The sequence below is a fragment of the Rana temporaria genome, chromosome 2, assembly GCF_905171775.1.
Source record: "Rana temporaria chromosome 2, aRanTem1.1, whole genome shotgun sequence".
NCBI lineage: Eukaryota > Metazoa > Chordata > Amphibia > Anura > Ranidae > Rana > Rana temporaria.
This window is the reverse complement of record NC_053490.1, coordinates 193,818,814-193,834,852: the sequence shown is the minus strand read 5'-3', so window position 1 is coordinate 193,834,852 and position 16,039 is coordinate 193,818,814.

Below are 16,039 nucleotides of genomic sequence, written 5' to 3'. Positions count from 1 at the left end.
CATCGTTTTTCTGCTGCTTTGCTTGGTGCATGTGCATTTCATTGCTTAATGAACTGGTCGTATTCGGCTTTTTTTAAGTTAATGTTGAAAACTCATTTGTGCATCTTACATAAGAGAAGGTACTCAAAAGTCATTATCTGGAAGTTCAAAGCAAACTAGAACTACACCATTTGCATTGAACATCAGTGTATGATTTTCTATGCAGGATTAAAGCCGTTGTAAAGGCCATTTTTTTTAATTAAAATAATAAACATGTTATACTCACCTGCTTTGTGCAATGGTATTGTACAGAGCATCACTGAACCACCTCTTCTGGGGTTCCCTGTTAGCATTCTTGGTTCCTCCTTTTCTGTGTCTGCTCCCATAGCAAGCTCTTTCCACAACAGATGTGCGGACTCAATCCCAATCCAGGGTGTGTGTTACACACAATGCGGCTTGGCCCTGCCCTTCGCTCTCTGCTCACAGTATTTAACTGAGAGCAGCAGGAGCCAATGGGTCCCAATGTTTTCAGTCAATCTTATTAGAGGGGGAGAGAGGATAGAAGACTGGCAGATGGGCACAGCACTGGATTTCAGGGTAAGTATTTGGAGGGGCACAGCATGTGGCAAATTGTTTTTTTACTTTAATGCAGAGAATGCATTAAGGTAAAAAACGCTTGACCCTTAAAACCAGTTTAAGGATCACATTTGCTATGCACATGTACAGTACCTCCAGGAACTAATGCCTTCCTGCAATGCAATCATAAGGCCTGGTTTACACCAATGTAATATGGTTTGGGTGCAGCAAGATTTATGCATGTTTTACACGTAGTTTTAGGTGCACTTTATTAGACCACATGTCATCATGAAAGTGCATCAAAGTCCTACATGCTGCACCTTTGATGTGTTTTTAGAAAATGCATGGTCTAATAAAAGTCAATAGGAGTGCACCTAAAACCACATGTAAGATCCAGGTACAATCGCGCTGCACCAAAACGCAAACCTGGCCTAACATAGTGATTCATCCTCTTATTCGTTTTCTTTACAAAAACAGCCCCGCTGGATTCCACCCACCGTTTAAAATCCTGTGTTAGGTAAAATTAGTCCTTTCTTCAGTTAGCCCTACAAAATTCATATAATCTTTGCCATTGTGGCCTGTACAGCCATACTTGCTATTTAAATGCTCAGGCTCTGGTTGCAGTGCTTTGCACAGTAATCATATGGAGCCTTTTGGGGCTGTAGTGACTTAGAAAACTTTATATTTAATGCTAATCTCAGGGAACCTCACCATTACATCCTCCCACATTCCTCTAGCTCAGGGGTGTCAAACTGGCGGCCCTCCAGCTATTGCAAAACTACAAGTCCCATGAGGCTTTGCAAGGCTAACAGTTACAAGCATGACTCTCACAGGCAGAGGCATGATGGGACTTGTAGTTTCGGAACAGCTGGAGGGCCGCCAGATTGACACCCCTGCTCTAGCTGATAGATCAAAAACGAAAAAATCCAATTTCAAATTGATATTGGTCTCATGACAAGCATGCTTTTTATTGCTTATAACAGGGGTGCCCAACCTTTTGAAGAGCGAGGGTCACCAAAGCGACATGGTAACCGGTCGTGGGCCACAATGAGCAGAGCGGGTGGATGGCAGCCCACTCTACTCTATAGAGCCCACTCTTTTTTTTTTTTTTTTTTGGGATCGAATTGGAGGTAGGCGTTTGTAAACGGACACATTTACATCTGCTACTCCTTACAGGTGAATGAAGGGTCCAATTGGGTCGGACTGACCATGTCAAAGGGGCCTATGGCTCAGTGCAGGTAACCCACAGGTGCACTGCTCTGCACCTGCGAATCAGTTTGAAAGCAGCCCAGTAACCACTGCAGAACAGATATGCCCATATATACTCTGTGATTTTAGTAATAAACGTAACTTTAATAACAGTTTGCTATTCTATTCCTTTTCCAGAGCAGAAGGTCGCGGGCCACATCAGAGTTTGGGCACCCCTGGGCTATAAGATGAGTCCATGGCTGGGGGGAGGGGGGTGGGCTGTTGAAGGCTATGTGTTGGGGTTATGACATGACTACACAATGGTGGAAAAATTACCAGTCTGTGGACTTGGACTTGGACACGGATGGTGCAAGTAATGTTTTAACAATATTTATTTAACTAAAAAGAGAGATCCCTTTTTTTGATGCAATTTATTTATTTATTGAATCATTATTTATATATATTTACTTTTACTATTTGTTTGCACATATCTACATCACTTACCGGACACATATCCCCCTTATTTTGTATAGTGGTGTGTGCACTATCATTTCATTAGTGCTGCGTTTTGTTCATTTTAGTTAGTCTTTGGCACGATTTATGATTTATGTTTCACACTAGCAGCTTTGGGCCTGATCCACAAAAGGTATACGCCGGCGTATCTACTGATACGCCGTCGTATCCCTGTTTCTATCTATGGAACTGATCCACAGAATCAGTTTCTCATAGATAGGCAGAAGATCCGACATGTGTAAGGGACTTACACTGTCGGATCTTAGGATGCAGTACCGCGGCCGCCGCTGGGGGCATTTCTCGTTGAAATCCAGCGTCGGGTATGCAAATTACGGAGATCCACGAAGCTTTTTCGCTTCGTTTTTTCTCCGTAAGTATTAGTTTGCCGTCGCAATATTAGGGCTGCTTTTACAAAGTGTAAACTGTTTACACCTTGTAAAAGTATACCCTTCTATCCCGCGTCACTGTAATTTTTTTTTTTAATTTTTTTTTTCACAACTCTTTTTTTTTTTTACGCCCGTCGCGGTTCTCAAAACCCGGCGCAACGTAAATCCGCGCAAAGCACGTCGGGAAAATAACGTCGGGAGCATGCGCAGTACGTCCGGCGCGGGAGCGCGCCTAATTTAAATGGGACTCGCCCCATTAGATTAGGCACGCCTTGCGCCGGACGGATTTAAGTTACACCGCTGAAAATTTCTAGGTAAGTGCTTTGTGGATCAGGCACTTAGGTAGAGATTTTGCGGCGGTGTAACTTAAATGGCAAAAGTTAAGTTAAGGCCGGTTTTTGTGGATCAGGCCCTTTATTTCTATATATTAGCTGATAGGAGTGGTGGTTTGCAGGATTGTTGCATTTTTATTTCAAATATATGTTCACAGAGAATATACTATACCTTACTTTTAACTACATGTATAATCACAAGACCTGCACCTTTATCATTTACTATTGTAATATCCATACATTGAATATTACTAAAATAAAGCTTATCTGTCCTTACAAAGAGACAGTGAAGTCTTGGGGAAAAAGGAAAAAAAAAAATATTCTACTTCAAAGTAATATCAAGCTGTTAATCTGAATCTGTAAATGAGCTAAACCTCATAATATAGATCTAACCAGCAGGTAGGATTCACTAAGAACCCTAGAAGGCATCACTCATCTGTCCATCTGCCAGTAATGACAGTGGCATTTGTTGTATATGTGTGATGACATCCTGATGTTGCTTTTATCTTCCCCTTATCAGATAGCGGCGGACATCTTGATTCTGCCACTTTTTTAACCAATAGAGCCACATCACACCCAGCAGACAGTTGGGATTGTGTGACACTGGCTAATTATTGACAAGCTACACTTGCTTTCACTGTAATTTTTTTTTAAGAAAACACCTTCATATGGCTTTTAGAACTGTGGCTGCCTTTTCCATCAGTTAAAGCAGACTTAAAAATTATGGATGAAAAAGCAGGTTTTGCTACTAAAACTAACTAAACATATAATTTAACCACTTCATTACTGGGCACTTTAACCCCCTTCGTGCCCAGACCAATTTTCAGCTTTCAGCGCTGACGCATTTTGAATGACAATTGAGCGGTCATACAACACTGTACCCAAATTATATTTTTATCATTTTTTTCCCACAAATAGAGCTTTCTTTTGGTAGTATTTGATAACCTATGCGATTTTTATTTTTTGCGCTATAAACATAAAAAAACAGAAAATTTTGAAAAAAAAACACAATATTTTTTACTTTTTGTTATAATAATATCCCAATTAAAAAAAAAAATTCCCTCCAGTTTAGGCCGATAAGTATTCTTCTACATATTTTTGTTAAAAAAAATCGAAATAAGCATATATTGATTGGTTTGCGCAAAAGTTATAGCGCCTACAAAATAGGGGATAGATTTTTTTTTTACTAGTAATGGCGGCGATTTGTGATTTTTTTTGTCAGGCCTGCGATATTGCGACGGACATGTCGGACACTTTTGACACAATTTTGGGACCATTCACATTTATACAGCGATTAGTGCTATAAAAATGCACAAATTACTGTATAAATGTGACTGGCAGTGAAGGGGTTAACACTAGGGGGTGAGGAAGGGGTTAAATGTATTCCCTCATTGTGTTCTTACTGTGTGGGGGGAGGGGACTGACTGGGGGAGGTGGCCGATGCTGTGTCCCTATGTACAAGGGACACAGATCGGTCTCCTCTCTCCCTGACAGCACGTGGAGCTCTGTGTTTACACACAGAGCTCCACGTCCTGCTGTGTCACCGATGATCGCGGGTGTCTGGCGGACATCACGGCCGCCAGGCACTCGCATCGGCTCCCGAGCGATGCGCCGGGCACGTTGTTTCCCCGCTGCGCGCCCCCAGCGGCGCGCACGGGGAATCACAACAACAGGACGTCTAAAGACGTCCACTCGGCACTTGAGAGCCGCGCTGTGGACGTCTTTCGTCTATAGCGCGGCCCTCTAGTGGTTAAACTGAAATAAGTAAGATTGGGGTGTTGCTGTAATAAAACCAAGTTCATTGTACTAAAAAATTTAAATCAATTCAACAGCTAAATATGCACTGCCAGAGTATGCCATCTCTGACGCTGTCAGTGAAAATTTGTTGTGTTCCGTAGCACCAGTGGTGGCTGGTACTCAAATTTTTTTGGGGGGGGCGCAAACAAACTGAAAAAAAAAAACATCAATTGCAGCCACTGTGCCCATCAAATGCAGCTACTGTGCCCATCAATTGCCACCACTGTGCCATCAAACGCAGCCACTGTGCCCATCAATTGTAGCCACTGTGCCTTTAAACGCAGTCACTGTGCCATCAAACGCAGCCACTATGCCCATCAATTGCCGCCAGATTTCCCCATCAAATGCCGAAAGTTTGCCCAATCAAATGATGCCAGTTTGCCCCATCAAACGCCACTAGTTTGCCCAATAAAATAATGCCAGTTTGCCCCATAAAATAATGCCAGTCCCTGCCCAGCACTTACCTTTCTCGGGTCAGCGCCATCCTCCACGCTCCCTCCGAGTCCTCAATGTCTTCTCCCGTCCTCTTCATGTCAGAGATGCTATGATTGGACGCCTAGCGCCTGTCGCTTCAGCCAATCAGGTGACCGGTAACCAGACTGGCTGAGAGGCGGGTCAGTGTTAGGGAAGCGATTCCCTAAGGCCTCGTACACACCACCGGATCTATCCGCTGGAATTGATCCGCGGATCAGTTCCAGCGGATAAATCCGGTCGTCTGTACGGCCTAGCGGATATTTATCTGCCGCCATTTCTCGGGCCGATCGATTTCAAGCGGATATAAATTTCTTAGCATGCTAAGAAATGTATCCGCTTGAATCGGGTCCATCGGATTGATCCGGTGGTCTGTACAGACTCACCGGATCAATCCGTCCGCTCCCCTCCCTCGCATGCGTCGTAATGATTCGACGCATGCGTGGAAGTACTTACCTTCCAGCGTCACGCACGTCGCCGCGTCATCATCGCGGCGACGGCACGACACGTCACCGCGGATGAATTCCGCGCGGATTTTGATCCGATGGTGGGTACAAGCCATCGGATCCAAATCCGGAGGAGGAATCTCCGCTGGAAACGGTCCAAGTGCAATTCCCATGGACATTTTTAAATTTTGAGGATGTTTCATGAAACTCATCTAAACAGATTTTCTCGCCCCTATGCAGACATTTTTCTTAGGTTTTTACAGTCCACTGGTATGTATTTCCAAGTAAAATTGTTGTGTACTATGGGGCACACAGATACAAATTAGCATTTATAATAGAAACCACTGCTTTAAGTTAGTTAATACAAGCATTGATGCTGCAGAGGTCAGTCATCCCCTAGAGAAATATCCCTTTGGAGTTTGTTTGCTGCTGAGCTTAACCACTTCAGCCCCGGACCATTTGGCTGCCAAATGACCAGGCCACTTTTTGCAATTCGGGTTGCTTTAACTGACAATTGTGCGGTCGTGCGACGTGGCTTCAATACAATATTGACATCCATTTTTTCCCACAAATAGAGCTTTATTTTGGTGGTATTTGATCACCTCTGCAGTTTTTATTTTTGTTGTGCAATAAACAAAAATTGAGCGACAATTTTGAAAAAAAAAAGCAACATTTTTTACTTTTTGCTATAATAAATGACCCCAAAAATATATAAAAAAAAATGTTTTTCCTCCGTTTAGGGCGATACATATTCTTCTACATATTTTTGAAAAAAAATGGCAATAAGCAATTATTGATTGGTTTGCGAAAAAGTTATAGCATCTACAAGATAGGGGTTTTATGGCATTTTTATTAATATATTTTTTTTTACTAGTAATGGCGCCAATCAGCGATTTTTATTGTGACTGTGACATTATGGCGGACATATCGGACACTTTTGACGCTATTTTGTGACCATTCACATTTATACAGCTATCAGTGCTATAAAAATGCACTGATTACTGTATAAATGCGACTGGCAGTGAGGGGGTTAAATGTGTACTAGGGAGTGATTCTAACTGTTAGGGGGCGTGGCTTACTGTGACACATCACTGGTCACTGCTCCCAATGAGAGGAAGCAGACGATCAGTGTCAGTATCACTAGGCAGAACGGGGAGAGGCCTTGTTTACACAGGCCACTTCCTGTTCTTCAGCTCTGTGACCCGATCGCAGGACACCGGCAGACATCGGGTCCGCATGGTCATGGAGCTTGCGGCATTGACTCGCGTGCGCCCGTACGGTGGGAAATTCAAAGTGCATATGCGTCACTTTGCCCAGCCAATGCCATTATTTAGCCATCAGCCGGTCATTAAGTGGTCAAGTGAGACTCGGCTGATCATAGATCGGAGTCAGGGGCCGATCCTGACCCCTTACCACGTGATCAGCTGTCAGCCAATGACAGCTGATTACAGGATGTAAACAGAGCTAGTAATCGACAATTTTTTTCCCTCACTCTCAAAGCGTGAAGGGGGAAAAAAAAACTTGATTACCGGTTTCTGTTAGAGGGACATCGGTCCTGAACTTGAAGAGCCACCACCGCCTCATCTGTGCCCACCAGTGCCACCTGCCAGTGCCCACCAGTGTTACCTACCAGTGCAAATCAGTGCCCTCCAGTGCCACCTATCAATGCCCATCAGTGCTGCCAAACAGTGCCAATCAGTGCCTCATCTTCAGTGCTGTCAGTGTCACCTACCAGTGCCTATAAGTGCCCATTGGTGCCACCCATCAGTGCCACCTTTTAGTGCCCATCAGTGCCACCTATTAGTGCAACCCATAAGTACCCTTCAGTCCACCTAACAAACTAATTTTAGCAAAAAATAAAACCCTAGTAGTGATTAAATACCACCAAAAGAAGGCTCTATTTGTGTGAAAAAAAATGATAAAAATGTAATTTAGGTACAGTGTAGCCTAACCCGCAATTGTCATTCAAAGTGAGACAATGCTGAAAGATGAAAATTGGAGCCATTCACCTCTGCAGCTAGGGGTTCGGATCCCGGTCTCGGCTACATGTAAATTGAGTTTGGTGGTCTCAGCCCGGCTCTCGGTGGGTGTGCTATGCGAGGTAAGCCTGCGCTTATGCCCACCCCCCCTCCCACAAAAACCACCACACTTACACGCACTCGAAATTGGGTTAACATGCACGCACTTTGACCACGCGGTCTCTAAAAAAGAGAGGCGAAGGACTAACGGGGCTGGTTGAGCAGGCAAATCCTCTCACTCCCTTATAGGGAGTCCCTCTGCCCCGTTGGGCTTCAAAGCGGAGCAGGTAGGGCGGGCTGTGTGGGAGGACCCCCTCACACACCCACCATTGCCACCCGGGGCATGGAGAAAGGTGGCAGATTGCCTCTGGGGGAGGCCTGCCTACTCCCAACTCCTGCAGTCTGGCTCCTCTCTCGAGTACATGCACAAAATACATAAAAAAAATAAAAAGGGGAAAGTTTGGGTGCTGAATCCAAACCCCTATTTATGGGCATTGAGGCAAATTTAAAAAAACAGTAATGACTATTTTTCTTAGGTGACAGAAAAGGGATTGTGAAACAATGCCCATCAGTGCAGCCTCCATAGCATACATCAGTGAAGGAGAAAAATTACCTATTTCCAAAATTCCTAGTGGCGGAAGTGAAAACTGACAATAAATGAATGACTTCAGATGCAGTGGCAACCAGAGCTTCAGGGCAGGTAAACAGGCCAGACCTGGCGGTTTATTTGCCCATTCAGGATACCTGGTAAACCTGAAAAGTAATTTCTTTAGTGCCAGTAGTGATATTGCCACTAAATGAATGACTTCCAGATGCAGTGGCAGCCAGAGGTACAGTGCAGGCAAATGGGTGAAATCCTACAGTTTAGTTCCCCTGATGTGCCTTGAACCTTGAACGACTGGAGACCCAAACCAAACCAAAATCTCATGTAGAATAGATATAACATCCATAAAGTATGCTGTAATTCCTCTAACATGTAGAGGCATCCACAGAGTCTTTGATAAGATGCAGCTGTGTATGAGCGTTATGGCGCAGTACAAAATCAAGTTAGATTCGAGTGTTCCAGCATTGTCTTTACATCTTGGAGTGTTGGATGTCATGTGATAAAGAAAGAGGAGAAAATGTTTAAATAAACATATGCTGTCAAATGCTGAAAGTCTGGGCAGGTAGAATAATTAGTGCATGAGTCAGTGTCACATTTCTGGGACTAGTGCAAATAAAGTGTTGGATGTCATGCTTTTATCTTGAATAGATGAATAACTAGAAAACACGTTGCAACAATCCAGCAGCACAAAAACTCTGAGTGATGAAGGAAATTATTTATTAACCACCATAAGAAAAATTCCAAGCACACTTTACAAGAGATAAGATCTGACACTATTAAGGCTGAACTCCACTAAACAGCTAAATACACCAATAAAATGCATATTTGGGGGTTGTTTTTCCTGGAAATTGATTTGTTTTCTGCCCATGCCATCCTGAGACATACTCAGGTCTGACAGGCAGTGCAACCCGCCTGGTGACCTGATTTTCTCTACTGCAGTTAGTCAGTAGGTATTTTTTTCCCCCCACCCTGTGATTGGATAGTAAAGGATTAGCAACAAACTGTTGAGCTTATCTCTCTGTCCTCCTGTCAGTATGTTGTTTGTCAGCACATGCAGAACACCGTGGGCCGGATTCAGGTAGGAGATACGACGGCGTATCTCCAGATACGCCGTCGTATCTCTGAGTTGCGGCGTCGTATCTATGCGCCTGATTCATAGAATCAGTTACGCATAGATTTCCCTAAGATCCGACTGGCGTAAGTGTCTTACACCGTCGTATCTTAGGCTGCAAATTTACGCTGGCCGCTAGGTGGCGCTTCAGTCGATTTACGCAAGGAATATGCTAATTAAGTAGATACGCCGATTCACGTTTACGTTAGGCTTTTTCGGCCTAAGGTTGCTCCTGCTATTATGAGGCGTACGCAATGTTAAGTATGGACGTCGTTCCCGCGTCGAATTTTGACATTTTTACGTCGTTTGCGTAAGTCGTTCGCGAATACGGCTGTACGTAAGTTACGTTCACATCTAAAGCATTGACGATTTGCGGCGGAATTTCGAGCATGCGCACTCCGCGGACCGTTTTCATCGGACAGATCCGCTCGTCTGTACCTTATGGGTTATGATTTTAGTGAATCGGGCTTAATTAAAAAATCAGCATGTGAAAAAAATGTTGAAATAAGCTGAGCACACTTAATTTACCTTTTATTTCCTCATAATCTACCTATACAAAATATCATTTTCTAGTGAGACTAAGTAAAATATTTCTTGGTGGTTGAGTCATTTGTGGCACTTCTAAGAAAGGGAAGGGTGAGATTGGGCAAAGATCCCTTGATGCAACTTTTATTTTCTCTGTGAGTGCTACTAATGGCTTGTCTTATATAATGCAAACCGACAGGATGACTTTAACTTCTCTCTCTGGTAGCATACACTTTCCTTCTTTTCACTCCAACAGGAATAAAGTAAAGTTTAAATTAAGGGGAGCTAAAGTTGGGCTATGAACTTCCCACGTGGCAGTGCAGATAGGACTAGTGCTTTTACATCAAGTGCTAAACATCTATTCCTGGAAGAACTTCCATTGGAACCTGATACTGAATGAAGTGGCAAATGGGGAGGTTGATTGAAGGAAAGGTAAGTATAAGCTGGGGGTAAAGGATTAAAGAAAACCTGTTTCTTTGCTATGGATGGGCAAAGCAGTGGTTTGCTTTGAAGTGAACCTGTGGCCAGGCTAGGAAGTTTTGAGTAATTACATATGCTTGCTAATGAGCTTTAAAACACAAGCTCACTGACCTCTGTTGTTGCAGGCACTGTGGAGCAATTCATCCTCAAAGATTACAGCAGAAGCATGTGCAACCTTCTCTCTTGGCAGCTCAGAACAACCTTACTTCTTCATGGGTTCCTGCTCTGTGTTTGCGTTACAAATTAGAAAGCTGGAAATCTGCCAGGGTAGTGCTATAAGTGAGAAGTGGTAGGGTGTGTAGAGTTGGCGCAGCCCACCCTAATGAATCAAATTAAAGATGATTGTGAAGAATTGTGAAGATTGTGAAGTGAATGGCTACCTGAGAAATACATTTTTGGGTTCAATAGAATACATTTCCACAAGAGCAGATTTTAAGATGTTCACTCATCTCTAATGCCGCGTACACACCATCACTTTATGTGATGAAAAAAAATAATAATTTAAAACCGTCAATTTAAATGACCATGTGTGAGGGAAAACGTCGTTTTATGTCTTGTGAAAAACGACAAAAAAAAAATTGAAGCATGCTTCAATTTTTTGTGTAGTTTTTCAAAACGTCGTTTTTTGTTTCACAAAAATTGACCGTGTGTAGCAAAAAACGACTTTTAAAACAACGTTTTTAAACCGCGCATGCCCAGAAGCTAGTTATGAAGCGAGCTTCAATGGAAAAAAGTGGTGAACGTAACCTCGCTTTGCTAGAGCATTGTGAAAAAACGATGGTGTGTAGGCAACGTCGTTTTTGAAAATTGAAGTTTCAAAAACGTTGTTTTTTACTTTACAGAAAATGTTGTTTTTTTCCATCACATAAAGTGATGATGTGTACGCGGCATTATGGTGAGTGCAAAGCAGAGCTGGATCAATAGTACACAACCCAAGGTGTGTCCAAGCAAGATATGCTACATGTGTATGCACAGTAAAAAATTTTATTTAACAGCTTAAGGACCGCCTAATGACGATATACGTTGGCAGAGTGGCACGGCTGGGCAAAAGGGATGTATAGACGTAAGGTCGTCCCCTTTAACCTCCCTGGCGGTATGATTCTGTCTGAAAAAACATGCTGAAAGCGGTACAATTATTTGCAAGGAAATGTGGTGTTTTATACTGTAGGCCTGTGATTTTTAGGAATAACTCACTTAAATCTGACCAAACAAGAATCTAATAGGCATCCCGGGTATGACATTTTTTTAAAAACAAAATTTTAAATTATAATATAATAAATAATTATAAATAATTATAGCAAGTAATAATATAATTAAAATAAAAATTATTCAATAATGTAATCAAATCAAAATCACTGAAATTTGCTCAGTTGCAGAATTGTTGCTGTCATTATTTTTTTTTTATGACGAATTTCCCCGCAAATCGCTATCGCACAATTCTGCAAGTGATTATAATTTATTATCGCTGTTTTCTAGCTGATCTAAAACCATTTTTGACATAAAAAGACACTTTTGGTTGCTATGGACAATCTACAGTTTTCAGGCAGAAAGAAAGGTTTTTATTATATAAAATGACATGTAGGACACTGGGCAGACCACTAGGGATAAGGGGTGTGTGTATTTTTTACATACAGTACTGTAATCTATAAGATTACAGTATACTGTATGTATAGTGTTTGTTTACTTTTTTGAATTTGGCGCCGATCTCCGCTCCTGTTGCTTTGTAACGTCGCAGGGAACGGAGATCGGCGGCACAGGAGGACGCTGTGTGAATCGAGCGAGGTCCCGCTCGCTCACACAGCGCGGTGACATCGCTGGATCCAGGAGAAGGTAAGCCAGCGCACGCTGCAGGCTCTGCATGTCTACCCCGAGCGTGACTCGGGGATACCGATCGTAACATGAAAAACCCACCCCGAGTCACGCTCGGGAATACCGCCAGGGGGGTTAAGAGCCCAGCCATGGGTTGCGCGCTCGCGACCCGGTCGTGAGCTCCGTGACCACGCCCGTGGGACCTGCTGACCCAATCGCCGCCAGTGTCCCGCGATCGGGTCACAGAGCTGAAGAACGGGGAGAGGTAAGTGTAAACAAACCTTTCCCCATTCTTCCTAGTGAGAGTGTCAATGATCAGTGACGTCACACGCCAAGCCACGCCCCCACACAGTAAGAATCACTCACTAGGGCACAGCTAACCCCTTCAGCGCCCCCTACAGGTTAACCCCTTCACTGCAAGCGTCATTTTCACAGTAATCAGTTTTTATAGCACTGATCACTGTAAAAATTACAATGGTCCCAAAATGGTGTCAAAAGTTTCAGATGTGGCCGCCATAATGTCGCAGTCACAATAAAAATCGCTTATCGCCGCCATTACTAGTAAAAAAAAATATATATTAATAAAAATTCCATAAAACTATCCCCTATATTGTAGACGCTATAACTTTTGCGCAAACCAATCAATAAACGCATATTGTAATTTTTATTATCATAAATATGTAGAAGAATATGTATCAGCCTAAACTGAGGGGAAAGAAATGTTTTTTTATATATTTTTGGGGGATATTTATTATAGCAACAAGTAAAAAATATTGAATTTTTTTCAAAATTGTCGCTGTATTTTTGTTTATAGTGCAAAGAATAAAAAACGCAGAGGTGATCAGATACCACTAAAAGAAAGCTCTATTTGTGGAAAAAAAAGGACGTCAATTTTGTTTGGGAGCCACGTCGCAATTGTCAGTTAAAGCGACACAGTGCCGAATCGCAAAAAGGGGCCTGGTCCTTTAGCAATAAAATGGTCCAGGGCTTAAGTGGTTAAGGAAAGGATAATTTGCAGGCAGTGGAATAAAAGCACATACTATGGGCATACCTCCCAACTTTTGGAGATGGGAATGAGGGACACCTATCAGCAAAAGTATGCAGACATAGGACACACCCTCTGTCACACCCCCTTAAAGGAGAATTGTACAAAAAAAAAAGATTGGTTAAATCCGCAAAAGTGTTTTTTTACCACTACTATTCCTTTATATTGGCTTTTGAAATTTACAAATGCAGAAATTTAGAAATCAGATGAAAGGTTTAGCTCTGGAAAACACTATTTGGTAGATAAAAAGTGCATTTTATATACATCTATATAGATCAGACCAAAATGAGGGACAAATGAGGAGGAATGAGGGACAGAGGGACTTTGCTCTAAATCAGGGACAGTTCCTCGTAATAAGTTGGGAGCTATGTATTGGGTTGATTTACTAAAACTGGAGCATGCAAAATTTGATGCAGTTCTACATAGAAACCAATCAGCTTTCATTTTTTCTTTTGTCAAAGCTTACAATAATTGAACACGCTGAAGTTAGAATTTGGTTGGCTAGCATCCACCGCAGCATTACATTTTGAACCCCCACTTTTAGTAAATTAACCCCTATGGGGCAGATCCACAGAAAGAGTACGCCGGCGTATCTACTGAAACGCCGGCGTACTTTAAAATTTCCCGCATCGTATCTTTGTTTTGAATCCTCAAAACAAGATACAACGGCATCTGGGTTAGATCCGACAGGCGTACGGCTTTGTACGCCTTCGGATCTAAGATGCAATTCTTCGGCGTCCGCTGGGTGGCGTTCCTGTCATTTTCCGCGTCGAGTATGCAAATTAGCTATTTCCGACGATCCACGAACGTACGAGCCGCCGTCGCATTCTTTTACGTCGTCTCTAGTCGGCTTTTTCCGGCGTATAGTTAAAGCTGCTGTTTCGTGGCGTATAGTTAGACTTGATATGTTAAGTATGGCCGTCGTTCCCGCGTTTAATTTGAATTTAATTTGAATTTTTTTTTTGTTTGCGTAAGTCGTCCGTGAATCGCGGGATGGACGTCATTTACAATGATGTCCTTGCGACGTCATTTCGCACAATGCACGGTGGGAAATTTAGAGACGGCGCATGCGCAGTTCGTTCGGTGCGGGGACGCGCTTCATTTAAATGAAACACGCCCCCTACCCGCCCAACTTGAATTCCGCGCCGTTACGCCACTTGAGATACACTACGCCGCTGTAACTTACGGTGCAAAATCTTTATGGATTCGAACCAAAGCCAGGTAAGGTACGGCGGCGTAGCGTATCTCAGATACGATGCGCCGGGGCAGATCTTTGTGGATCTGCCCCTATATGTGTAAAATAAAATATGTACATCTATCTCAATGTACCGTACTTCTTTGCCTTAATCATTTTCAATTACCAATGAATTCACAGTTCAAGGTCAGGTGAAAGAAAATAGGTGAAAATGAATTTTTCTCTCAAATCTGAAATGTTTGGGCTATTTTATGTAACAAAAATGTACTTTTTTAAACATACCATGACTTTAATCACACCTCTGTGTGGTGACAGAAATATTTATTCATTCCTTAGTGCCTGGAGAATGATAAGGTTATGCATAAAAATGGAATTACTAAACTGCAATGCTTGCCAAATTTCAAATTAGAAACATGGAGAAACTATGTGTTTAATCTGCAAGGCAACTGCCGGAAAAAGATAGCGATAACTTTTTTCGATTCCATTTGCACCAGTTTTAAACTCCATGGTTCTATAACCAAGAAATATCTGGGGACTCTGTATATCTTACAACGTATTGCTCTGGTCAGAAAACTAAACAAGCACAGGAAATATCTAAGCTAATATTCACTTAAAAGAACCTAGTTCTAGAATTGCTGCCACGAAGGAATATAGTTTCCTAATGGTAATCTTCCGACTGCTTGTCTCCATGCACATATGCTACTAGTTTCTTACTAATTCAGTAGGATTACTTACTGTGGAGTATAAAGTCTGTTTCAAATTATCCTACAACCTGAGCAGTTCAAGATTCACATGAATTTCATGAGTATGGTGTAGCATTTTTATTCAGTGAAAGGGATGAAAATGACAACTCGTGGCCTGAGTGGGAACGGCTGAACATAAGTCATTATGGTTCTCGGAAATTAGATGTGAAATGCTGTAGAACTGAAACAAATGAAATTTATTGATTTGATATCTCAAAGACTTATTACACTTTGCGAATACTAAAGCAGCCAATTAAAATGTACATTTTTTTATGCATTCCTTGAAGAGTGTGAATATATAATTTCACAGTCTTCTAGCCCATCATGCCCCTATCCTTTTATTATGTAGTCAAATCTAATTTAGATTTGAGCGGAGCGTATCTGGTTTTCAAACACAGCACAAAAACAATCAAGGGAATAAGAGAAATATGTACAAAGAACATCTGTGTCTGAGTATGTACTCTCATATCATTACACAGTGACAGTTCTAAAGTGACAGAGTGAATATTATACACCCTGTGGTGGGTGTGATATGCAGAGAGCAAATGAAAGTCACATTCAATACTAGAATCAAGAGCTATTACCTACTTTTGTTCTGTATGATGTTTTCATTATGAATAATAGGTCCGTCTCCACCTGCAAATAGTCTCTTTGGATTATGGCTATATTTTTTAATATTTCTCTTTTTGGAGAAGAGAAGGATTATAATTTGCAGATGATTGTTGAAGTTTGTATGGTATTTTAAAATAAGCACTGAATTTTATATTTGATGATTTTTTTTGGTACATTTGGTAGTGGAGTGGAAGCTCAGTGATGAGCAA